Source organism: Canis lupus, chromosome 24 (genome assembly GCF_048164855.1).
Source record: "Canis lupus baileyi chromosome 24, mCanLup2.hap1, whole genome shotgun sequence".
Lineage (NCBI taxonomy): Eukaryota > Metazoa > Chordata > Mammalia > Carnivora > Canidae > Canis > Canis lupus.
In genome coordinates, this window is record NC_132861.1 from 19,284,688 (window position 1) to 19,310,737 (window position 26,050).

Here is a 26,050-nt window from a genome sequence, read left to right on the forward strand (position 1 = left end):
AACTTTACTTAAAGAAAAGAACTGCTTGAGGCGCTGTTTGCACAGCAGAGAAAGTTCCAGGCATGTCTCTTTGGGGCTGTGCCTGCAGTTTGGTGCCTGTCCAGTCAGGACTCATCCCTTCTGGAGCTCCTGTGTCTATAGACAGATACTGCCCCTGTTTAAGAACCTGATCGTATAAATTTGTGTTTTAAAAATGTTACACTTAGTGCCATAAAGTTTAAGTGGATTTACTTAAAACTAAAAGAAACATCACTTCTGATACACCTCCTTGATATTTTGTGTGGTGAGGCTTGCACATTTCTATTTATTCAGTGTCACACATTTCATGTTTCTGTGATGACATTCTAGCTGAGAATTTGGGAGCAAACCAAAAAGACTGTGTTTTAGGTCAGCTGCTGCTCTGAGATTGAGGTCAAATACAGTTAATCTAGATTCTCCATTTTTGTAGCTCTAAAATTTCTCTAGTTCATTAACAAATGAGTGTCAAACAGAACATAAGAAGAGGACAGTTTGTCAATTCCATATCTCTTTTGAGTATTTTCACCTCAATCTCTCATTTGGTTGGATAAAACTGGGAGTCTTAGGAGGGATCAGAGGGCTCCTTTACGGAGCTTTCCAATACTGGCTCTTTTCACCCTTGCTGTGGTGCTTGGTGCTGTAAGGAGGGACTTGCTTTTACAGGAGCACAGAAGCCTTTCAGCCTTTGTAGTGTGGGCTCAGCAGAGAAAGTTCTTCATGTGCGTTTTGTTTCTAAGGAAAGTGTATGCTTCTTATGCTGATCCTGCTGGAGGAGGAAAAACAATTTAGATTTTGTGATTCTTGACATGAGCAAGGACCTCTGGGAGCTTCCTGCCTGGAAGTGGTGGTTGAGGACACAGACTTTAAGTCAAATGGGCTTTGCACTGAGTAGCTGTGTGCCCTTGTGTGTTTCTTTCTTTTTTTTTTTTCCTTGTGTGTTTCTTAACTGTTAAGCCCTACTTCCTCATCTGTACAATAGACACAGTACCCAGTGTAATGGGGGATTGTGAAGAGACCCATCTGTGCTCATATCTAAGGTCACCCCCATAGAAGGCAGACCTCCATTTTTCCAATGAGAGGATTAAAAAATTCTTTTGGGGGTCAATTTTATATATAATATTTACATGAGACATAAAATATTATAATTACATATATGATGTGATCTGAAATAGGAATATGTAACACATTACCGAAATATTTCTACTTTCTCATTTCATAAAACATTTATTTTTAAAATTTTTTTAAAGATTTTATTTCTTTTTTTTTTAAGATTTTATTTATTTATTCATGAGAGACAGAGAGAGGTAGAGACACAGGCAGAGGGAGAAGCAGGCTCCATGCAGGGAGCCCGACGTGGGACTTGATCCCAGGACCCCAGGATCACACCCTGGGCCGAAGGCAGGCATTAAACCTCTGAGCCACCCAGGGATCCCAAAAGATTTTATTTCTATATTTGACAGAGAGAGAGAGAGAGAGAGAGCATGAGAAGGGAGAGGGGCAGAGGGAGAGGGACAAGCAGACTCCCTGCTGGGTGCAGAGCCAGATAGGGCCATGTGACCCAACATAGGGCTTGATGTGGGACTTGATCCCAGGACCCTGATATCATGACCTGAGCTAAAGTCAGATGCTTAGCCAGCTGAGCCAGCCAGGTGCCCCCAAAAAACTTCTGTTCAAACTCTTAACAAGTGTCTCTGAGTCAGGTGTCTTTGTCTTCAGTAAAGTGATGCTTTTGAGCTGCTTTTCTAAACAGTTTTCCAGAGCACATCATTGTTGCTTTCCTAAGATGTTGCTGTGCAAAGCTTTTTAAAACCCACATATGACATGAGATTAGAAATTTATCTCCAGGGGATCCCTGAGTGGCTCAGCGGTTTGGCACCTGCCTTTGGCCCAGGGCGCAGTCCTGGAGTCCTGGGATCGAGTCCTGCATCGGGCTCCTGGCATGGAGCCTGCTTCTCCCTCCTCCTGTGTCTCTGCCTCTCTCTCTTTCTCTATGTCTATCATAAATAAATAAATAAATAAATAAATAAATAAATAAATAAATCTTAAAAAAAAAAAATTTATCTCCAGCCTCAACTACTAATTCTCAAGTTTTGACTGAAGGTGTTTTTTTTTCTTTCTGCAGTAGTATGCTTGTGGTTCCTCCACATAACAACTGGCTATGCTACTTTTTTTGTTTTAAAGTGATCTTTACAAAGTTTACTTGCAAATTTTCTAGCACTAGCACTTGTGAAGTCATGCCCCAGGAATAATTCAAATGTCTATGTTAAATTTCTTTGTCTCCTGGTCCCATTGAAAAATAGATTTTATCAAAAGATTTCTATGCTACCATGATTGAATTAGTTCAGGAGAATGTGTCTTCCACAAACAGTGTATTATTTTTCAAGAACTGGAGAGCCTTTCATAATAGAACTTTGTAATGACTTGAATATAAAGTGAGTCTTTTATGAGATAATTTTTGGAGAATATTCTAAGTTCTAATACATGTGAAATGCTTAGCTACCACACTTGGCACATAGAAAATGCTTTAAAAAATTAAGGAATTTAATAATGTGACCTTTTGTATCTAATTTTGATAATAAATGATGAGGGGCAATATATGTGCTGTGCATAGTATTGAAAATTGCTCTTTAAGGTCTGTCTTTATTTTATAGATTGAATGTATTTATGTGGCATTTACATGTTGAGCAGCATCTATTATGCAGAACAACACTGAGTCAGGCAATATAGGGAGAGGAATATAGAAAAGACAAGTAATTTCTGAAGAACATAATCTCTTACAGGAAATAAACCTAGTAGAGTTTACATGGTCTTTTCTAGTACCACAGAGTAATGGAGAGGGGCACAGGTCTGAGCTGGAGGCTTTAGGAACGTTTGATGAAGGTAGGATTTGAGCCTGCTTTGGCCTTTGACAAGTGGGATTTTGGGGAATAGGGTGGGGACTTTGTCTCAGAAGGAGATGAACAGAGAGGTGCCTGTTAGTGTGTTTTAGACAACCAGAGTAGAATCGTGAGGCCGAGTCACAGGGCCATTAGGGAGGTGGAAAAAGGCTGGAAGTGGAAGCTAAGTGGGGGAATGCTTGGAATGCCAAGCTGAAGACTTATTTAGATGAAATGAACATTTATAAAATGGTTGGAGTAATGCATGACACATAGTACTATTTAAGTGTTCTCTTAAAGAAATAAAGAGTTTGGGTTTCATTCCATATCCTGATTAGAATCCTCCAAGGAAGGTGTTCAGTAGGACAGTGAAATCAATCAGAAGGAAAGAACAGGTAAGAAAAAAATTGAGATTTCATTTTTGTCCAGTGCTTTGATTGATTTTTCCTGGGCATGTTTGCTCATTTCCTTATATGATATAGGCACATTTGATTTTCCAAATTTCACAACTAATGCATATCAATTTCACCTTATGTTTATCAAATAAACAAGTAAATAGACCCCCCCCCCCCCAAATCAAAACCTGCCTAACGTTATGTCATGTGTTTGTTAAATTACATTAGGTTTCTAACAATCTAAGAATGGAACTGGAGGGTATTATGCTGAGTGAAGTAAGTCAGTTGGAGAAGGACAAACATTATATGTTCTCATTCATTTGGGGAATATAAATAATAGTGAAAGGGAATATAAGGGAAGGGAGAAGAAATGTGTGGGAAATATCAGAAAGGGAGACAGAACGTAAAGACTGCTAACTCTGGGAAACGAACTAGGGGTGGTAGAAGGGGAGGAGGGCGGGGGGTGGGAGTGAATGGGTGATGGGCACTGGGGGTTATTCTGTATGTTGGTAAATTGAACACCAATAAAAAAATAAAAAATAAAAAAAATCTTTAAAAATATATATTAACATCTCAAAAAAAAGTGCTAAAAATATATTTTGAAGAATAAAGAGTGAAGAAAGTTTAGGAAAATCATGTATAGGTCCATTATTCCAAAAATGTCTTCACATTTTGGTATATTTGTATTTCTTTTCATTTCTCCTATTTCTTCCCTTTCTCTAACATACGTGATGTTATACTGTAAATAGAGTTTTATATCATGATTTTTGTTTAAAACTTAGAGCCCTTCTTGCTGTGTGATTTGCCCAAGATTCTATCAGACAGAAGTAAAATTTTTGTATTTAAAATAATTGTTATGTTTATTGGGTGATATCTAACCTGAAAGAACCTTCCATCTAAGAATATCATTAAAGGTGAAGTTCCAAAATACCATCTGTCAGGTGTCTACCCTTTACCAGGCCTCATGGTCTTGCCTTAGCTTAATGCCTATAGACTTCTTTCTAACTGTACCCATGTCAGTTCTTATAATCCTGCTTTCCATTTTATAAAAGGAAAAATTCATAATGTAGAAAAATTAATCTAGGCTATTTGTACATTTTACTTACGAAAAGAAAATTATCATTACTTTTGGGAATTGTTCTAAAGCAGAGGGCAGAATTTGTGAAATAATAGGTAAGCAAAACCACATTGCTTGGCACACAGTTGTTCAACTACAGAAAGTCCTACTGTAGGATTTATTAAGTCCCCAAGGGTCAAAGCCCCAGAAATGTGAGTGTAACTGTCTCTGTGGTAGATTTGTCTACTACTCAAGCCCCAGAGGGTGGGGGCATGGATCAGAAAGTTCCTTAATTGTGTGCTGAAATGTGGGAGCATATAAGAATGAAACCTGAATTTCTAGAACTTAGCACAATTTGGAAATCAAATCTTGCCTAGCAAGAAAATCCACCATGCTGGAAAAATAAGTTTATTTTGAAAACCCTGTCTAAAGCTTTGACTAACTCTGAAAGAGCATTAAGGCTCATTAGCTGTGGTACAGAAACTTTATCTGATCTCTGGAACTTAAGACGAGATTGAAGTAGGTGGTAGGGGCCATGGGAATGGCTTATAGAATTAGGGAGTTTAAATGGATTTTCCTTATACAAAATCAAGGACAACTGCTGCAGTCTGGAAGTAAAAATTAAATCATCTGTGTGGATAAGCAGAATTTGTATCTGAACTTTTACCTTTAAAATTTAGAGGACACTAATCATTTTGATGAGGACTTGCAGACTGTCAGTAATTACAAAGTGCAGTATTCATAAACACTGACACCACTTTTAACTTTATGTTCTCTTAAAGGATGGAAGCTTGTTGGACCTTTGGTCTTGGCTCACTGAGGCTCAGAATAATCCTCTCAGTAGGAATGGTGTAGGTGTGGGGTGCTCGTATAGTGAAGGGCATGTGGGGCAGCCAACACTGAGAATGTACAGGAGTGTACCTGAAAACTTGAATTTCATTTCCCTGTTCTGTGCATTTTTTTTAAAGAAAAATTTGTGAACTCAGGTATACTGAGGTATGACTTACATGTAATAAAATTCACCAGCTTTAACGTGATCAGTTCTATGTATTTTGACAAATGCATATAACCAAGTAGACACCAGCATGTTCAATCTTGAGAACGTCTCCATTAGTGCATAGAATACTCTTCTTCCCCTTGTGTCCAGTCTTCTCTTGCCTTCCCCATGCTCTAGCAAACAGGCATCTGTTTTTTTGTTCCTACAGTTTTGCCTTTTCCTAATATTCCATATATTTCCTAATTTCCCTTATGACCTCCACTTTCACTCATGGATTAATGAAAAGTGGGTTGTTTAACATACAAATCTGGGGAGTTTTCCAGATATCTTTCTGTTATTAATTTCTAGTCTAACTCCATTATGATCCCAAAACATACTTTACAATATTTCATCTCCTTTTATTTATTGAGATGTGTTAATGGTCTCTTTTGGTGAAGTTGAAAAAAAATGTCTGTTCCTTTGCTGGGTGAACTCTTTCAATTAGGTCAAGTTGCTTGATAGTGTTATTCATGTCTTTTCCACCCTAATGAATTTTCCCTCCACTTATTCTATCATTGAGAGAAAAGTGTTGAAGTCTTCACTCTAATATGGATTTTTTCTCAATTAATTCAAACCAGGCATATAGTTGAGTCTCGCCTTTTTATCACATCTCACAGACTGTCTTTTAATTAGCATGTTTAGTCTATTAAATTTAATGTAATTATTGATGCAAGTGGATTAAAATCTACCTTATTGTTTTCCATTTGTTCCATTTGATTTTTTTACAAGTTTTTAAATTCCAGTTAGTTAACGTATAGTGTAGTATTAGTTTCAGGTGTACAATATAGTGATTAAGTACTTCCATACATCATCTGGTGCTCATCACAACAGGTGTTTTCCGTACTTCCCATCACCTGTTTCACCCATCCTCCTCCTCCCTCCCCTCTGGTTAACTATCAGTTGTTTTCTATAGTTAAGAGTCTCTTTCTTGGTCTGCCTCTCTGTCTTTTTATCCTTTGCTAATTTGCTTTGTTTCTTAAATTCAACATATGAGTGAAATCATATGACATTTGTTTTTCTCTGACTTATTTGGCTTTGCATAATATTCTTTAACTCCATCCATGTCATTGTAAATGGCAAGATTTAATTCTTTTTTATGACTAGCATTCCATTGTATATATAAAATACATCTTCTCTATCCATTTATCAATTGATGGATACTTGGGCTTTTTACATAATTGGCTATTGTAAATAATGCTTCTATAAACATCATGATACATGTATCCCATCAAGTTAGTATTTTTGTATCTTTTGGGTAAATACCTAGTAGTGCAACTGCTGGGTCATAGAGTAGCTCTGTTTTTAAGTTTTTGAGGAACCTCCATACTGTCTTCCATAGTGGCTGCCCCAGTTTGCATTCCCACCGACCTTGTAAGAGGTTCCTCTTTCTCTGCATCCTCACAAATACCTGTTGTTGCCTAACTTGTTAATTTTAGTCATTCTGACTGGTGTGAGGTGGTATCTCATTGTAGCTTTGATTTGTATTTCCCTGATGATCAGTGATGTTGGCATCTTTTCATGTGTCTGTTGATCATTTTAATGTCTTCTTTGGAAAAATGTCTATTCATATCTTCTGCCCATTTTTAAAATTGGATTATTTGTTTTTTGACTGTTTTCTGAGTTCTTTATATACTTTGGATCCATATTTGGATCTATATTTGGATTTATATTTTTGGATACTAACCCTTTATCATATGTGTCATTTGCAAATATCTTTTCCCAAAGCTAAAAACAACCTGATTGTTCCCTTTGCTGTGCACAAATTTTTATTGTGATGTAGTCCCCAAGGTCTTTTATCTTTATTTATTTATTATTTTTTTATTTACGACAGACACAGAGAGAGAGAAGCAGAGACACAGACAGAGGGAGAAGCAGGCTCGGTGCAGGGAGCCTGACATGGGACTCTATCCCCGTCTCCAGGATCAGGCCCCCCCCCCCCCCCGGGAGAGGGGGTGGAAAGCGGCGCTAAACCGCAGGGCCACTGGGGCTGCCCCCCAAGATCTTTTTAAAATTTTTAAATTTATTTATTCATGAGAGACACAGAGAGAGGCAGAGGCATAGACAGAGGGAGAAGCGGGCTCCTTGCAGAGAGCCCGATGTGGGACTCGATTCCTGGATCCTGGATTACGCCCTGAGCCGAAGGCAGATGCTCAGCCGCTGAACCACCCAGGCTCCCCCCGCCAAAGTCTATTTTTGCTTTAGTTTCCCTAGAAACAAATGACATATCTAAAAAAAGTTACTGTGGCCAATGTCAGAGAAATCACTGCCTGTGCTTTCTTCAAGGACTTTTATGGTTTCAGGTCCTACATTTAGGTCTTTAGTCCATTTTGAGAGTTATTTTTGTGTATGGTGAAAGATAATGGTCCAATTTCATTCTTTTGCATGTGCTGTCCAGTTTTCCCAACATCATTTATTGACGAGAGTCTTTTTCCAGTTGGATATTCTTTCCTGCTTTGTTGAAGATTAACTGGCTATATAATCGTGGATTCATTTTCTATTCTGTTCCACTGATCTGTGTCTACTTTTGTGCCAGTACCATACTGTTTTGATTATGACAGCTCTGTAATATGACTTGAAGTCTGGAATTGGGATGCCTCTAAGTTTGCTTTTCTTTTTCAAGATTGCTTTGGATTTTTGGGGTCTCATAGTTCTATACAAATTGTAGAATTATTTGTTCTAGTTCTGTGAAAAATGTTGTTGGTGTTTTGATAGGGATTGCATTAAATGTGTAGATTGCTTTGGGTAGTATAGAAATTCTAACAATGTTTGTTTTTCTCATCCATGAGCATGGAATGCCTTTCCATTTCTTTGTGTTGTTTTCAATTTTTTTCATCAGTGTTTTATAGTTTTCAGAGTACAGGTCTTTCACCTCTTTGGTTAGGTTCATTCCTGTGTATCTTATTATTTTTGGTACAGCTGGAAATGGGACTGATTCCTTAATTTTTCTTTCTGCTGTTTCATTATTGGCATATAGAAACACAGCAGATATCTGTACATTGATTTTCTATACTGTGCCTTTACTGAATTCATTTATCAGTCTTAACAGTTAAAAAAATTTTTTAAAAAAATGTATTTATTTATTCATGAGAGACAGAAAGAGAGAGAGAGAGAGAGAGAGAGAGAGGCAGAAACATAGGCAGAGGGAGAAGCAGGCTCTATGCAGGGAGCCTAACGTGGGACTTGATCTTGGGATTCCATGATCATGCCCTGGGCTGAAGGCAGGTGCTAAAGCGCTGAGCCACCCAGATGTCCCAAGTTTTAACAGTTTTTTTTGACAGTTTTTGGGTTTTCTATATAGAGTATCATCTGCAAATAGTGAAAGTTTTACTTCTTTCTTGCCGATTTGCATGCCTTTTATTTCTTTTTGTTGTCTGATTGCTATGGCTAGGACTTTCAGTACTATGTTGAATAAAAGTGATGAGAGTGGACATCCCTGTCTTGACTATAGATGAAAGGCTCTCAGTTTTTCCCCATTTAAGACGTTGTTAGCTGTGGGTTTTGATATGTGGCCTTTATTATATTGAGATATGTTCCCTCTAAATCTGCTTTGTTGAGGGTTTTTTATCATGAATGGATGTTATACTTTGTCAAATGCTTTTTCTGCATCTATTGAAATGATCATATGGTTCTTGTCCTTTCTCTTATTAATGTGACCTATTTCGTTGGTTGATTTGTGAATATTGAGCCACAGTTGCAACCCAGGAATAAATCCCACTTGATTATGGTGAAGGATTTTTTTTTTTTTTAATAGACATGGAGCCAAATGCAGGGCCTGAACTCATGACCTGAGCTGAGATCAAGAGTTGGATGCTCATCCGACTGAGCCACCCAGGCAACCCATGAATGATTTTTTTCATGTATTGTTGGATTCAGTTTGCTGGTATTTTGTTGAGGGTTTTTGCATCTATGTTCTTCAGAGATATTGGCTTATAGTTCTCTTTTTTAGTGGTGTCTTTATCTGGTTTTCGTATCAGGGTAATTAATGCTGGCTTCACAGAACGAATTTGGAAGTTTTCTTCTATTTTTTGAATAGTTTGAGAACAATAGGTATTAACTGTTCTTTAAATGTTGGCTAGAGTTTACCTCTGAAGCCATCTGGCCCCGGAGTTTTGTTTATTGGGATTTTTTTGATTACTGACTCAATTTCTTTGCTGATTGTTCAGATTTTCTATTTTTCCTTGTTTGAGTTTTGGTAATTTATATTCTTCTAGGAATTTATCCATTTCTTCTAGGTTGTTCAATTTGTTGACATATAGTTTTTTGTAATAATCTCTTATAGTTGCTTATATTTCTGTGATGTTGGTTATTTCTCCTGTCTCTTTTGGGTCCTTTCTTTTTTCTTTTTGATAAGCCTGGCTAGAGGTTTGCTGGTTTCATTGTGTTTTTTTTTTTTTTTTTTAAAGAACCACCTCCTGGTTTTATTGATCTGTTCTATTGATTTTTTTAATAGAACAGATTATTTTATCATAAATGATATAATTATCATTTATGTCTGCTCTGATCTGTATTATTTCCTTCCTTCTGTTGGGTTTTGGTTTTGTTTGTTGTTCTTTTTCTAGCTCCTTTAGGTCTAAGATTAGATTGAAATTTTTCTTGCTTCTTGAGGTAGGCCTTTATTGCTATATACTTCTTAGAACTGCTTTTGCTGCATCCCAGAGGTTTTGAATCCTCTTGTTTTCATTTTCATTTGTTTCCATGTCCTTTTTAACTTCTTTTATTTCTTGGTTGACCCATTCATTGTTTAGTAGCATGTTATTTAACCTTCATATATTTGTGGTCTTTCCAGAGTTTTTCTTGTGGTTGACTTCTAGTTTCAAAGTGTTGTGGTCAGAAAAGGGCATTGGCCATGGCTGACAAGAGACATACTGAACATGGCCAACTTTGACTCCACTTTCCTCTTCTACTTCTCTGCGAACAGCATCTTCTATTGTCTCCCCTAATCAAATGGGGCAAAAGAACAAGTAGCTGATGAACATGCCTTGGACATTTTGTGCTCCGAATAGTTCAAACATTTGGAAATCACTTTGGACAGAAACCCAATTCGAAGAATCAGAAAGCACAAGCCTAAAACTAGACTGGAATCCAAAAAAAAACATTTCTTAAAGTATATGACCAAGTACATAATCAAAATGCCAGAAAACTTTTCTTGAGGGTCCAAATTTTTCGGCTACAGTGTAAAAATGGTAATTTTTAAAAAATATTTTTAAATACCAGATGGAATACAAATGTCATTATCCTTGGAGGATCAGGGGTTATTTTTTCCCAAGGTCTCTTTGTCTAAATCTGACAGCTTAAATTAGAACCTAACGTCACAGGTGCAAAAACAAAACAAGATCACAAGTCCAATTTTCCAGAGAGCTTTCCCATCAATCACGCCCCTCCCCCAATTTCATGAGTACGTAAAACAAAGAGACCTTGAGGATGGTAGAGAGTGAGTTTGGGGAGAGTTGAGCGAAATTGGAAAAATCTGTTACTTCCTGATATTAGAACTTGATTAAAGCAATCTTGTTATTACAGAGTTAAAGCTAAGAGTAGCATTCTAGAACAGTATGGCTTCAGTCTTTTTGAATTGGTTGAGGCCTGTTTTGTGGCCCAATATGTGATCTATTCTGGAGAATATTCCATGTGCACTTGAAAAGAATGTGTATTCTGATGTTTTAGGATGGAATGTTCTGAATATATCTGTTAAATCTAAATGTTTCACTCAAAGCCATTGTTTCCTTGTTGATTTCCTGTTTAGATGATCTGTCCATTGATGTATGTGGGACATTACAGTCCCCTACTATTATTATATATTCGTTCCTTTATGCTTGTTATTAACTATTTATGTATTTGGGTGCTCCCATGTTGGGTGAAAAATATTTGCAAGTGTTTTATCTTCTTGTCCCCTTTATTATTATATAGTGCCCTTCTTTATCTCTTGTTACAAACTTTGTTTTAAAGTCTAGTTTTCTGATATAAATATGCTACTCTGGTTTTCTTTTGACATCCTTTTGCACGATAAATATTTCTTCATCTGCTCACTTTCAATCTGCAGTTATATAACCTCTTCTGCATATAGCAGTCTATATTAAATTGATGGTTGTTTTAGTTTGAACCCATTCTTCTTGTCCTCTTCATGTTTTAGGTATATGTTGTTATGTTTTACATCTTTTTATTTTGTGAGTTTCTTGACTGGTTTCTTACAGAAACATTCATTTTTACTGCTTTCGTGTTTCCTACCTTTATACTATCACTTTTGGTCTCTCTTTTCCACTCTCTGAGTCCCCCTTAGTATTTCTTGCAGGGCTGGTTTAATGGTCATGAATACTTTAATTTGTGTTTATCTGTGAAATCTATTTATCCTTCTATTTTGAATCTTAGCCTAGTTGGATAGAGTATTCTTGGTTGCAGATTTTCTCATTCAGCACTTTGAATATATCATGCTAGTCCTTTCTGGCTTGGAGAGTCCCTGAAAAATCTGCTTATGGGTTTTCCCTTACAAGTAATTATCTTATTTTGTCTTCTTCCTTTTAAGATTTGTTTCCTTATCACTATATTTTGCCAGTTTAATTATAATGTCTTGGTGTGGATCTGCTTTTGCTGATTTTATTGGAGTTTTCTGTCCCTCCTGCATCTGAATATCTGCTTCCTTCCCTAGATTAGGGAAGTTTTCAGCTATTATTTCTTCATATAAGATTTCTGCTCCCTTTTCTCTCTCTTCTTCTTCTTCTTCTTCTTCTTCTTCTTCTTCTGGAATTCCTATAATACAAATGTTACTGCATTTGGTGGAGTCACTGAGTTTCCTAGTCTATTCTCATTTTGCATAATTCTGTCTCTCTTTTGTTCAACTTCATTGCTTTCCATTACTTTTTTTTTATTTTTTTTATTTTTTATTGGTGTTCAATTTACCAACATACAGAATAACCCCCAGTGCCCATCACCCATTCACTCCCACCCCCCGCCCTCCTCCCCTTCTACCACCCCTAGTTCGTTTCCCAGAGTTAGCAGTCTTTACGTTCTGTCTCCCTTTCTGATATTTCCCACACATTTCTTCTCCCTTCCCTTATATTCCCTTTCACTATTATTTATATTCCCCAAATGAATGAGAACATATAATGTTTGTCCTTCTCCAACTGACTTACTTCACTCAGCATAATACCCTCCAGTTCCATCCACGTTGAAGCAAATGGTGGGTATTTGTCATTTCTAATAGCTGAGTAATATTCCATTGTATACATAAACCACATCTTCTTTATCCATTCATCTTTCGTTGGACACCGAGGCTCCTTCCACAGTTTGGCTATCGTGGCCATTGCTGCTATAAACATAGGGGTGCAGGTGTCCCGGCGTTTCACTGCATCTGTATCTTTGGGGTAAATCCCCAATAGTGCAATTGCTGGGTCGTAGGGCAGGTCTATTTTTAATTCTTTGAGGAACCTCCACACAGTTTTCCAGAGTGGCTGCACCAGTTCACATTCCCACCAACAGTGTAAGAGGGTTCCCATTTCTCCGCATCCCCTCCAACATTTGTTGTTTCCTGCCTTGTTAATTTGCCCCATTCTCACCGGTGTGAGGTGGTATCTCATTGTGGTTTTGATTTGTATTTCCCTGATGGCAAGTGATGCAGAGGATTTTCTCATATGCATGTTGGCCATGTCTATGTCTTCCTCTGTGAGATTTCTCTTCATGTCTTTTGCCCATTTCATGATTGGATTGTTTGTTTCTTTGGTGTTGAGTTTAATAAGTTCTTTATAGATCTTGGAAACTAGCCCTTTATCTGATATGTCATTTGCAAATATCTTCTCCCATTCTGTAGGTTGTCTTTGAGTTTTGTTGACTGTATCCTTTGCTGTGCAAAAGCTTCTTATCTTGATGAAGTCCCAATAGTTCATTTTTGCTTTTGTTTCTTTTGCCTTCGTGGATGTATCTTGCAAGAAGTTACTGTGGCCGAGTTCAAAAAGGGTGTTGCCTGTGTTCTTCTCTAGGATTTTGATGGAATCTTGTCTCACATTTAGATCTTTCATCCATTTTGAGTTTATCTTTGTGTATGGTGCAAGAGAGTGGTCTAATTTCATTCTTCTGCATGTGGATGTCCAATTTTCCCAGCACCATTTATTGAAGAGACTGTCTTTCTTCCAATGGATAGTCTTTCCTCCTTTATCGAATATTAGTTGACCATAAAGTTGAGGGTCCACTTCTGGGTTCTCTATTCTGTTCCACTGATCTATGTGTCTGTTTTTGTGCCAGTACCACACTGTCTTGATGACCACAGCTTTGTAGTACAACCTGAAATCTGGCATTGTGATGCCCCCAGATATGGTTTTCTTTTTCAAAATTCCCCTGGCTATTCGGGGTCTTTTCTGATTCCACACAAATCTTAAAATAATTTGTTCTGACTCTCTGAAGAAAGTCCATGGTATTTTGATAGGGATTGCATTAAACGTGTATATTGCCCTGGGTAACATTGACATTTTCACAATATTAATTCTGCCAATCCATGAGCATGGAATATTTTTCCATCTCTTTGTGTCTTCCTCAATTTCTTTCAGAAGTGTTCTATAGTTTTGAGGGTATAGATCCTTTACATCTTTGGTTAGGTTTATTCCTAGGTATCTTATGCTTTTGGGTGCAATTGTAAATGGGATTGACTCCTTAATTTCTCTTTCTTCAGTCTCATTGTTAGTGTATAAAAATGCCACTGATTTCTGGGCATTGATTTTGTATCCTGCCACGCTACCGAATTGCTGTATGAGTTCTAGCAATCTTGGGGTGGAGACTTTTGGGTTTTCTATGTAGAGTATCATGTCATCGGCGAAGAGGGAGAGTTTGACTTCTTCTTTGCCAATTTGAATGCCTTTAATGTCTTTTTGTTGTCTGATTGCTGAGGCTAGGACTTCCAGTACTATGTTGAATAGCAGTGGTGAGAGTGGACATCCCTGTCTTGTTCCTGATTTTAGGGGAAAGGCTCCTAGTGCTTCCCCATTGAGAATGATATTTGCTGTGGGCTTTTCATAGATGGCTTTTAAGATGTCGAGGAATGTTCCCTCTATCCCTACACTCTGAAGAGTTTTGATCAGGAATGGATGCTGTATTTTGTCAAATGCTTTCTCTGCATCTAATGAGAGGATCATATGGTTCTTGGTTTTTCTCTTGCTGATATGATGAATCACATTGATTGTTTTACGGGTGTTGAACCAGCCTTGTGTCCCAGGGATAAATCCTACTTGGTCATGGTGAATAATTTTCTTAATGTATTGTTGGATCCTATTGGCTAGTATCTTGTTGAGAATTTTTGCATCCATGTTCATCAGGGATATTGGTCTGTAATTCTCCTTTTTGGTGGGGTCTTTGTCTGGTTTTGGAATTAAGGTGATGCTGGCCTCATAGAACGAATTTGGAAGTACTCCATCTCTTTCTATCTTTCCAAACAGCTTTAGGAGAATAGGTATGGTTTCTTCTTTAAATGTTTGATAAAATTCCCCTGGGAAGCCATCTGGCCCTGGACTCTTGTGTCTTGGGAGGTTTTTGATGACTGCTTCAATTTCCTCCCTGGTTATTGGCCTGTTAAGGTTTTCTATTTCTTCCTGTTCCAGTTTTGGTAGTTTGTGGCTTTCCAGGAATGCGTCCATTTCTTCTAGATTGCCTAATTTATTGGCGTATAGCTGTTCATAATATGTTTTTAAAATCGTTTGTATTTCCTTGGTGTTGGTAGTGATCTCTCCTTTCTCATTCATGATTTCATTAATTTGAGTCTTCTCTCTCTTCTTTCTAATAAGGCTGGCTAATGGTTTATCTATCTTATTAATTCTTTCAAAGAACCAACTCCTGGTTCTGTTGATCTGTTCCACAGTTTTTCTGGTCTCGATTTCGTTGAGTTCTGCTCGAATCTTTATTAACTCCCTTCTTCTCTTGGGTGTAGGATCTATTTGCTGTTTTTTCTCTAGCTCCTTAATGTGTAAGGTTAGCTTTTGTATTTGAGTTCTTTCCAGTTTTTGTTTTTTTTTAATTTTTTATTTATTTATGATAGTCACAGAGAGAGAGAGAGAGAGGCAGAGACACAGGCAGAGGAAGAAGCAGGCTCCATGCCGGGAGCCTGACGCGGGAGTCGATCCCGGGTCTCCAGGATCGTGCCCTGGGCCAAAGGCAGGCGCCAAACCGCTGCGCCACCCAGGGATCCCCTTCTTTCCAGTTTTTGAATGGATGCTTGTATTGCGATGTATTTCCCCCTTAGGACTGCTTTTGCTGCATCCCAAAGATTTTGAACAGTTGTATCTTCATTCTCATTAGTTTCCATGAATCTTTTTAATTCTTCCTTAATTTCCTGGTTGACCCTTTCATCTTTTAGCAGGATGGTCCTTAACCTCCACGTGTTTGAGGTCCTTCCAAACTTCTTGTTGTGATTTAGTTCTAATTTCAAGGCATTATGGTCTGAGAATATGCAGGGGACAATCCCAATCTTTTGGTATCGGTTCAGACCCGATTTGTGACCCAATATGTGGTCTATTCTGGAGAAAGTTCCATGTGCACTTGAGAAGAATGTGTATTCAGTTGAGTTTGGATGTAAAGTTCTGTAGATATCTGTGAAATCCATCTGGTCCAGTGTATCATTTAAAGCTCTCGTTTCTTTGGAGATGTTGTGCTTAGAAGACCTATCGAGTATAGAAAGAGCTAGAGTGAAGTCACCAAGTATAAGTGTATTATTATCTAAGTATTTCTTCACTTTGGTTAATAATTGATTTATATATTTGGCAGCTCCCACATTTGGGGCATATATATTGAGGATTGTTAAGTCCTCTTGTTGAATAGATCCTTTAAGTATGATATAGTGTCCCTCTTCATCTCTCACTACAGTCTTTGGGGTAAATTTTAGTTTATCTGATATAAGGATGGCTACCCCTGCTTTCTTTTGAGGACCATTCGAATGGTAAATGGTTCTCCAACCTTTTATTTTCAGGCTGTAGGTGTCCTTCTGTCTAAAATGAGTCTCTTGTAGACAGCAAATAGATGGGTCCTGCTTTTTTATCCAGTCTGAAACCCTGCGCCTTTTGATGGGGTCATTAAGCCCGTTCACATTCAGAGTTACTATTGAGAGATATGAGTTTAGTGTCATCATGATATCGATTCAGTCCTTGTTTTTGTGGAATGTTCCACTGAACTTCTTCTTAAAGGGGAATTTTAAGAGTCCCCCTTAAAATTTCTTGCAGAGCTGGTTTGGAGGTCACATATTCTTTTAGTTGCTGCCTGTCTTGGAAGCTCTTTCTCTCTCCTTCCATTTTGAATGAGAGCCTTGCTGGATAAAGTATTCTTGGTTGCATGTTCTTCTCATTTAGGACCCTGAATATATCCTGCCAGCCCTTTCTGGCCTGCCAGGTCTCTGTGGAGAGGTCTGCTGTTACCCTAATACTCCTCCCCATAAAAGTCAGGGATTTCTTGTCTCTTGCTGCTTTAAGGATCTTCTCCTTATCTTTGGAATCTGCAAGCTTCACTATTAAATGTCGAGGTGTTGAACGGTTTTTATTGATTTTAGGGGGGGATCTCTCTATTTCCTGGATCTGAATGCCTGTTTCCCTTCCCAGATTAGGAAAGTTTTCAGCTAGAATTTGTTCAAATACATATTCTGGCCCTCTGTCCCTTTCGGCACCCTCGGGAACACCAATTAAACGTAGGTTTTTCTTCCTCAGGCTGTCGTTTATTTCCCTTAATCTATCTTCATGGTCTTTTAATTGTTTGTCTCTTTTTTCCTCAGTTTCCCTCTTTGCTATCAACTTGTCTTCTATGTCACTCACTCGTTCTTCCACCTCGTTAACCCTCGTCGTTAGGACTTCTAGTTTGGATTGCATCTCATTTAATTGATTTTTAATTTCTGCCTGATTAGCTCTAAATTCTGCAGTCATGAAGTCTCTTGAGTCCTTTATGCTTTTTTTCTAGAGCCACCAGTAGCTGTATAATAGTGCTTCTGAATTGGCTTTCTGACATTGAATTGTAATCCAGATTTTGTAACTCTGTGGGAGAGAGGACTGTTTCTGATTCTTTTGAGGTGAGGTTTTCCTTCTAGTCATTTTCCTCAGTGCAGAGTGGCCAAAAGCAAGTTGTATTGGGAAAAGGAGAAAAAGAGAGGAGAGAAAGAAGGAAAGAAAAGAGAAAGAGAAAAAAAAGGAAGAAAAAAACGAAAAAGAAAGAAAAGGGAAGAAGAAGAGAAAGAAAAAGAAAGGAGAAAAAAAAGGGGGTGGGGGAAGGAAACAAATCAAAAAGCAAAACAAAACAAAACAGAACAAAAAAAAAAAAAAAAAAAAAGAACCACCGGGGAGTATCTTCTGATTCTGTGTTCTTTAAGTCCCTTGGCTTCTCCTGGAAGTTGTCCGTCTAGCTGGTCTTCTGGGGGAGGGGCCTATTGTGCTGATTTTCAGGTGTTAGCAGTTGGGGGAGCTGCTGTGCCCCTGCCTGGTGCAGGGCTCAGTGGGGGTTGTTTACCCCGTGAGGCCGCAGGAGGAACAGCCCCAGTGGCGGGGCAGCTCTGGAAACCTGGATTCAGCCCCCGTAGGAACTCCGGAGCTCTCCGTCTGCAGGGCCTGGAGGCTCCGGGGCAGGGCCGCTGATCTGCTCAGCTCGGGCCAGGAGCGTCCTCGCTGTCCTGGGCCCTCCCGGCCTCTGCCTGTCCCAGAGGAGGCCGGATCCTGGGCTGTGTCCCGGCGCCCTGTGCTCCGGAGCCTGCGCTGTTGGATTCGCGCTCCCGGGCCGCGCAGCCCCCTCCGCGGAGCCGCCCCCGAGCCCCTCCAGCTGCTCCGGGCCCCGCCGTGCGCGCTGCAGCCCTTAGGGAGCTCGGCGCACTCTCCTGGGCGCACAGTTGCTGTTACTGTCCCGGGGAGCCCGAGGGCATCCCCGCCCTCCTGGGTCCTGCTCCAGCTCCCTGCGAGCCCCTTTCCGCCCGGGAAGGTCGGTGCAGCTCCTGCGTCTCCGGGACGGGGCTCTCCTGTCCTGGGGACACTCGCCCCGGCCTCAGCCCGGCTCCTCGCGGGCCCCTCCCCCTTGGAGGCCTTTTGTGTCTTTATTTCTTTTTCCCCGTCTTCCTACCTTGATAGAAGCGCGAACTCTTCTCACTGTTGCATTCCAGGTGTTCTCTCTTTAATTCTCAGGCCGAATTCATAGATTTTCAGGATGATTGGAAGGTTTTCTAGGTAATTTGGTCGAGACAGGTGATTTGGGGACCCTACTCTTCCGCCATCTTGCCCCTCCTCCCCATTACTTTGTTTTATAGGGCATTAATTCATTCCTCTGCTTCTTCCAGTCTGCTATTTATTGCATCAAGCATATTTCTAATCTCATTTATTGCAGTCTTCATCTCTGAATTATCTTAACTTTTATTATTTATCTTATATTATTTCTTAACTCTTCTATCTCTGTAAAAAGGTCTCACTATTGTCTTTTTTTTTCTCAAGTCCAGTGAGTATCCTTATGATCAGTGCTTTAAATTCTCCATGAGACATGTTATTTATATCTGTTTTGCTTAGATTCTTGGCTGTGGCCTTCTCTTATTTTTTCATTTGGGATAAATTCCTCTCTCTTCTCATTCTGTCTAATTCTCTGCCTGCTTCTGTATGTTGAAAAGCCAGTTATGTCTCCCACTCCTGAAAGTAATGGCCTTTTATGCAAAGAGTTCATGTAGTGCCCAGGACCTGGCACTTCAGCAAGCGTCCACAGTGTGGCTGTGTGCACCCTGCCATTGTATTCTTCTTCTTCTTCTTCTTCTTTTTTTTTTTTTTTTAAAACAAGCTCTGGCCAGTTTTATTAAAGACAAATTTTGCATGATTTACTTTTCACCAGTCTGTTCTGGCTTGCTTCTAATGATATCAGAATCACCTGGATCAATGATAGCTAGTGTGCATACTCTGTTGTATTTCCCACATGCTGTGCCCAATTCAGTATTATTGCCACTGTAGTGATGGACACCAGTTTTGGCCAACATGGCATAGTATTCTTTTTTTTTTTTTTTTTTTTTTTAAATTTTTTTTTTATTTATTTATGATAGTCACAGAGGGAGAAGGAGAGAGAGGCAGAGACATAGGCAGAGGGAGAAGCAGGCTCCATGCACCGGAAGCCCGACGTGGGATTCGATCCCAGGTCTCCAGGATCGCGCCCTGGGCCAAAGGCAGGCGCCAAACCGCTGCGCCACCCAGGGATCCCCCATGGCATAGTATTCTATTTCAGATTTCCTCAAAGCAGGCGGTTGTTGGCCAAAATGACCAGTTTCGCTTTGCCGTGTCTGATCATTTTCAGGGTCTGCTTGTACCCCAGCACATACTTTCCACTTTTCATAACCAGTTGGAGCCTAGAGTTGATCGACTCCAGCGACTTTTTCGTCTTCTTTGCGGCCACCATCTTCCTGCCTTGGATGCGGGACAGCCCCAACCAACAGCAGCCGTCCCCTGCCATTGTATTCTGACTGCTATATCCCTCAGGTAGTCATCTGCCCGGGGTCTCCTTGCCTGTTGTGGGCAGTGTTTGGTCTCTGGCCTGAATATGTGTCCTGGTCTGCTTGTGAAGTGAGAACTGTCACCACCTCCACTGTGGTAAGGCCCTACAAAACTCTCTGGTCAGGATATATGGTATGGGCACGGATTTGTGCTTCTGGGGAAGGGGCCCACTGTGCTGGGACTGCGGCATGCGTGACTGAGAAGGGCAGTCCCACCAGTGTACAGAGGGGTGGGGCTTTGGTATAAGCAAGTTAGGCAGCCAGTGTCCATGCTGCTTGCTTCCTGCAGATGGCTTTGTGTTTATGCTGAGGGGTGGGGTAGGGAAGTGGCACTGGCCAGCTCCTTTGTTTGGAGAGAAGTGTCTCTGTGAATGCTGCCCCTCAGGAGCATGCTCCGAGAAGAGCAAATAATCTCCCCACTGTATGCCCCAGGTGCTCTTCAGATCACTGTTTCCATGTTTTAGGTCCCTAGGTTGTTTCCAGGAGCAGCCTCATTGCCTCCAGACTCTCCTGGAGCCCCTTAGAACTTAGGCTTTAAACCTCTCCTGTGAAGAACTGATGAAATTCAGCCCCTCTTGCTTTCTAAGCCAGTGACTATGGGGAAATGTTCTCCTTGTGTGTTCTGCTATGTGCTTGTCTGTCTCTCTCTCACCCTTCTTCTCTGAGACCAAGGCTCCCTCTTCTGCAGCATCTGTGATCCATTTCTCCCCTAAACCCCATTTCCACACTTATGACCTTCTTTGATTTGCCCTCTTCTCTACCTTTAGTTGTGGAATTTGTTCTACCAGTCTTCAGGTTGATTTCTGGGGTGTTTAGGATGATTTTGTTGTTATCTAGTTGTAATTGTGGATGAGGTGAGCCTAGGGTCCTCCTCCCCTGCCACGTTCTTCCCCTTCCCCTCTATGTATTCCACTTGTTCTTTTTTTTTTTTAATTTTTATTTATTTATGATAGTCACAGAGAGAGAGAGAGAGAGGCAGAGACACAGGCAGAGGGAGAAGCAGGCTCCATGCACCGGGAGCCCGATGTGGGATTCGATCCCGGGTCTCCAGGATTGCGCCCTGGGCCAAAGGCAGGCACCAAACCACTGTGCCACCCAGGGATCCCCTCCACTTGTTCTTTATTCTTCTCCCCAACCCTTTGCTTAGCTGCCTTTTAGATTGAATATTTTTTATTATTCCAGTTTATTTCCATCATTGGCCCATTATTTACAACTCTCAAAAATACATTTCGGTGATTATCATAGGATTGATGATATTTTAAAATTAGCCATAGTTTACTTTCATGGATTGTGTAAGGACCTTTCAACAGTATACTCCAATTCCTTCCATCTTTTGTGCTAGTGTCATAGATTCTTCTTTGCACATGCCAAGACACCAACTATAGTGCCACTGCTTTTTCTTTATACATACAACTAACATTTAGAACAATTAAATTAAAACTTGTATTTATCTGCATTTTCACTATTGCAGCATAATTCCTTTTTTTGTGTCTATAAATGCAGATTTCTCCTGGAATCATGTACCCTTTGTTCGAAAGACTTCCCTTAAGGTTCCAAGTCTGCTGGTAAATAATTCTCTCAGCTTTTATCAGAGAAAGCCTTTATTTTTTCTCAATTTTTAAAATGATTTTTTTCTTTTTTTTTTTTAAAGATTTTATTTATTAATTCATGAGAGACACACACACACACACAGAGAGAGAGAGAGAGAGAGAGAAAGAGAGAGGCAGAGACACAGGCAGAGACACAGGCAGAGGGAGAAGCAGGCTCCATGCAGAGAGCCCAACATGGGACTCAATCCTGGGTCTCCAGTATCATGCCCTGGGCTGAAGGTGCCGCTGAACCACTGAGCCACCCGGGCTGCCCTAAAATGATTTTTTTCTTGATAGTATTTTGTGTTGATGCTTTTTTCTTTAGTTCTTTAAATATGTCACTCCATAGTGTTCTGGCTTGCAAAGTTCCTGACCAGAAGTCTGTTTTACTCTTATCTTTATTTTTCTGTATGTAATGTGTCTTTTTTCTCTGCCTCATATCAATATTTTTCACATATTTGGTTTTTAGCAGTTTGAATATGATGTGTCTAGGACTGTGTGTGTGTGTGTGTGTGTGTGTGTTATCTCTCCTACTTGGTGTTCTGAGCTTCTTGGATATGTGATTTTATGTTCATTTTAGGAATATCTTGGTCATTTTTCTCTTCAATTTTTTTTGTGCATCATTCTTCTTTTGGGGTTCCAATTATGTGTATATTAGAGTATTTCATATTGTTCTACAACTTTTAGATGCTCTGTTCTGTCCCCCCCCCCCCCAGCTTATTTTCTCTTTGTGTTTTAGTTTGGGTAATTTTTACTGAACTATATTTCATTTCATTGAATAGAGTCTTCTAATGAGACTGTCTGTATTAGTTATATATTGTACAAATTACTCGAAAACTGAGTAGCTTAAAACAACCATAAATCTATATTATCTTGGGAGTGCTTTGGCTGAGTGATTCTTGCTTGGAGTTTCTCCTGATATTTCAGTTAAGACCTTGGCCAGGGTTGGTATCATCTAAGACTTGGGAAGGCTGGAGGGTTCATTTGCAAGATGGATCATTCCATCCTGAATGGCTGCCAAATTAATTGATAGGAAACTGTGGTTCCTCCCCCTGAAGACTTCTCTATAGGTATGCTTGAATGTCCTTGGGTTGTGGCATTTGGCTTCCCCAGACGAGTGATCTCTGAGATTACATGGTAAAAGCTGCAATAACTTTTATGACCTAAATCTCAAAAGCCACATATGGTCATTTTTACAGCGTCCTATAGGTACACAGGTCAGGCCTGTTCATTACGGGTGGGAACTGTAGAAGGGCATCCATACCAGGAAACAGGGATCACTGGGGGCTATCTTAGAGCCTGGCTCCCACACTGTCAGAGCCAGTTTTACTTTTGTCATTGTCATTTTTATTTCTTGCATTTCTGTTAGTTTCTTTTTTATACTTTCCAGGTCTCTCCTACAAGTCCTCATTTGTTCACTTTGTCAATAGAGCATTTAACATACTGAATCATAGTTACTTTAAGTTTCCTGTCTGATAGTTCTAACATATGGGTTATCTTTGAGTATAATTCTGTTAATTGCTTTGTCTCTTGATGAAAGGTAGTTTTTCTTGACTTTTTGTGTTTCTCCTAATTTTTCACTGAATGTTGTCAATGTGTATAGAATATGAGAAATTGAGGGGTACCTGGGTGGCTTAGTCAGTTAAACATCTGACTCTGATGTCTGCTCAGGTCATGATCTCCGGGTCATGAGATTGAGCCCTGCATCAGGCTCCATGCTCTGCGGGGAGCCTGCTTGAGATTCTTTGTCTCCTTCTGTCTCTGCCCTTCCCCTCACTCACACTGTCTGTCTCTCAAAATAAATAAATAAATCTTAAAAAAGAAAGCGAATGAGAAATTGAGATAAAGCAGTATTTATGCCTGGAAATGGACACGCCTTTTTTCTGCTAAATTGTTGGTATGGGGAGTTGAGTCAATCTAGTGGAGAATTTAGTTGCAGTTGTATTTTAGTATTTACACCGTTACCTTCAGTGCAGCAGCTTCACATTCTTCTAAGCATTATCTTGCTCTTTGGGGAGGTTGGGTTGCCAGAGAGTGTTTTGCAGTAGTTTGCTCTACTCTCAGCTTTTAGTCTTCCTTCTGCCCCTGCTCCATAGAGAGGATTTCTCATCATCCTCTTGCCCCTCCCACAGAGGTAGGCTACTGTCATGTGTTAGTTCAACTTCAGTCTTAGGCAGGCTTTGTACCTTGACCTCTGTGGTAAAGCTTTCTCAGTGATCCCACCACTCCTCCCTATGGCAGCCAAATTCTATCTTGTATGTTTGGCAAGTGTTACACAGGAGAGTTTTCTGCTCCTCCCTCAGCAGAATTTCTCAACCACAGTGCTATTGACGTTTTGGGCTGGATAATTCTTTGTTGTGGGGGCTGTCCTGTATATTGTAGGATATTTAGCAGCATTTCTGGCCTTTACCCACAGGTAAAGTAGCATCCTCCCTCCAATTCTGATAACCAGAGATGTCTCTTGACATTATTAAGCCCTGGATGTGGACCACTGTTCTAATGGCATCGGTATAGGATCCTTGACCTAGGGTACTTATTTATTCCTCCTTCGGGGTAGAGAGTTTTTTCTTTCTACCAATTGCCTCCCCCCCCCCCCCCCCCCAATTTCAATGGGTCTTTAGAATATACTACCTTTCACTTAGTGGCTTAAGACTTTTGTTCTATTAGGGAATCAGGGCTTGTGGGCTTTGTAGCTTTTCCTGCAGCTTCTCCTTTCCACAACTGCACCAATGAGGAAGGTTATCTCTGCTCTTCTGCCTATTCCCAGTCTTTCTTGGGAGCACCTGGCATAGGATCACAGAGAAGAGCCTGTGAGTAGGAATGAACTCTGCTTTGTGTCTCTGTCTCCTAGTGGTTTTTATACCTTAATGCTAGCTCACACTTGGCTTTCAGCAATTTGTTAAACATTTGAGCTGACTTCTTACCTGCTTATATAGTGCCTGCTGAGACTTCCTCCCATGCTCTGCCACAGGTAACTTAACCTCTGGTCTCTTCTGCGAAGGGTTTTTCCTTGGATTTCAGGGTATTTGATCAACAGGTAGTCTCAGCTAGAAAAGTTCAAGAAAAGTTATGATTCGGTAATTTACCTGGCTTTTTCTTTTTTTTAGGATGGAAGCAACATTTTTCTCTTTTACATCCTAGGCAGAAGTAGAATCCCATAGCTTCTTTATTATCCTTTTTTGTACACTGAAACATAATGTTTGTATTTAAAATAGGAAAAGCCTTTACTCAAACATTTTATTGTTGTCCTAAAAATTTCAAAAGTAATTTGTGCTTGTTGGAAAACAATTAGAATCATAAAGATGCATATAAGTAGAAAGTAAAATTTCTTTTTCCTTCATCTTGTAATTCCTAGGGATGAACATTGTGAGTTTGGAGTTTTTTATCCTCCAAGAATACTTGTAATCCTATATTATAGACTTAATTTTAATAATAGGAAACCATTATAATATAGTGTTTTACAACTTGATTTTTGTACTTAACAATATATCATGACCATTTTATTCCCATGTCCTTACATGCTGAGCTACCAAACAATGTATTTTCTGTAGCTTGGGAAGTCATTTGTGAATACACCATTCAATTAGTAGCTAAATCATATGTTTTCACGGTTGAATGCTATGCATAGGAAATAAAAACAACCCAACACATTGAAATTATAGTTTGAAGACTCAGAAAAAAAGGTAGGGAGAAGTATAAATATATATATGTATATATACTCAGTATTTTGCTGGCCTCCGAAAATTTCTGTGCTTAGTAGCTTTATTAAGCTTACTATAATGCAAGGGTCAGCAAATTCTTTATATAAAAGGCCAAGTAATGAATATTTTAGGCTTTGAGGGCTGGGTACAGTCTCTGTTGCATATTTTATGGTTCTTCAAAAATGTAAAACCCATCTTAGCTTATGTGTCATGCAAAAATATGTCATGGACTGAATTTGACCCAGGGGTCATAGTTTGCTGACCCCTGCTCCAATATGTTGGAAATGCTTTCTCCACCATTCTTTCCACTCTGTCATGACCCTCCACTCCCTCCCTAATCCACCAATTTTATTATAGCTTGGTTACTGAAAAGTCTGAGCTCTGAAATTCAGATCTGAGCTCTACCACTAAATAGTGACCTTTGGCAAAGAACTAACTTCTCTGTCCTTCAGTTTTACCCCCTGCAAAATGTAGATGATAATTCCTACTGCATTGTGACTTGTGAGAATTATTCTGCTATTCACTAGATAAGACCTTGAGAACCTATAATATGTCTGGCACTATTTAGGGCACTATTCAAATACCTGGCCTCATGAAGTCTAGTGGGGGATTCTGTGTTGATCAGGATACTTTAGGTTGCAAGTGACAGAAAATTCAGTTCAAAATGGATTAGGAAAAAAGTAGGTTTTCTTGTTTGTTTGCTGTTGTTTGTTTTTTGGCTTATGTAACTAAAAATTACAGATTTAGGTCTGCCTTCAGCTGTACCTGGATTCTAGTACTGGTTTACTTGGAATCTCTTTCCATTTTGTAGCTCTGCTTTTCTTTCAGGCAGGTTCTCACCATGAGGTGGCCAAATGCCATTGGCAACTCCAAATCTTTATTTTCTTGGCTCATTAAGCCCATTAGGGAGAGCTTTTCCTTCTAAC

The 26,050-nt window shown here is 39.6% G+C and overlaps 1 protein-coding gene across 1 annotated transcript in view; it reads left to right on the forward strand.

Moving 5' to 3' along the window:
• Positions 1-26,050, forward strand: part of CRYL1 (crystallin lambda 1) — a 144,801-nt gene that overhangs the window by 31,022 nt on the left and 87,729 nt on the right. The window lies entirely within an intron of this gene.